The sequence below is a fragment of the Physeter macrocephalus genome, chromosome 14, assembly GCF_002837175.3.
Source record: "Physeter macrocephalus isolate SW-GA chromosome 14, ASM283717v5, whole genome shotgun sequence".
Taxonomy (NCBI): domain Eukaryota; kingdom Metazoa; phylum Chordata; class Mammalia; order Artiodactyla; family Physeteridae; genus Physeter; species Physeter macrocephalus.
In genome coordinates this window covers 84,098,467-84,099,066 of record NC_041227.1, presented here as the reverse complement: position 1 = coordinate 84,099,066, position 600 = coordinate 84,098,467, and the positions used below count along the sequence as shown (strand labels likewise).

At 41.8% G+C, this 600-nt stretch overlaps 1 pseudogene; it reads right to left on the bottom strand.

Annotated features, from left to right (window-relative positions):
* The window catches only part of LOC112065995 (hypoxanthine-guanine phosphoribosyltransferase-like), an 821-nt pseudogene extending 423 nt beyond the window's left edge, over window positions 1-398 (bottom strand).
* Window positions 399-600: the final 202 nt, after the last annotated feature.

The window sequence follows — 600 nt, the reverse complement described above, 5'->3', positions numbered from 1 at the left end:
ATCAAGACATTCTTTCCAGTTAAAGTTGAGAGATCATCTCCACCAATTACTTTTTTGTCGCCTGTTGACTGGTCATTACAGTAGCTCTTCAGTCTGATAAAATCTACAGTCATAGGTATAGATCTATCACTATTTCTGTTCAGTGCTCTGATGTAATCCAGCAGGCCAGCAAAGAATTTATAGCCCCCCTTAAGCACACAGAGGGCCACGATGTGATGGCCTCCCATGTCCTTCATCACATCTTGAGCCAGCCGTCTGGTCCTGTCCATAATTAGTCCATGAGGAATAAACATCTTTTCCAAATCCTCAGCATAATGATTAGGTATACAAAATAAATCTAGGTCATAACCTGGTTCATCATCACTAATCATGATGCTGGGGCTACGGGTCGCCATAATGGAGCCAGCTGGCGTGGGATGAGGGCAGTCTCAATAGTCTTTTTTTTAAAGTCTATTTTGTCCAATATGAGAATTGCTACTCCAGTTTTCTTTTGATTTCCATTTTCATGGAATATCTTTCTCCAGCCTCTCACTTTCAGTCTGTATGTGTCCCTAGGTATGAAGTGGGCCTCTTGTAGACAGCATATGTATGGGTCTTGTT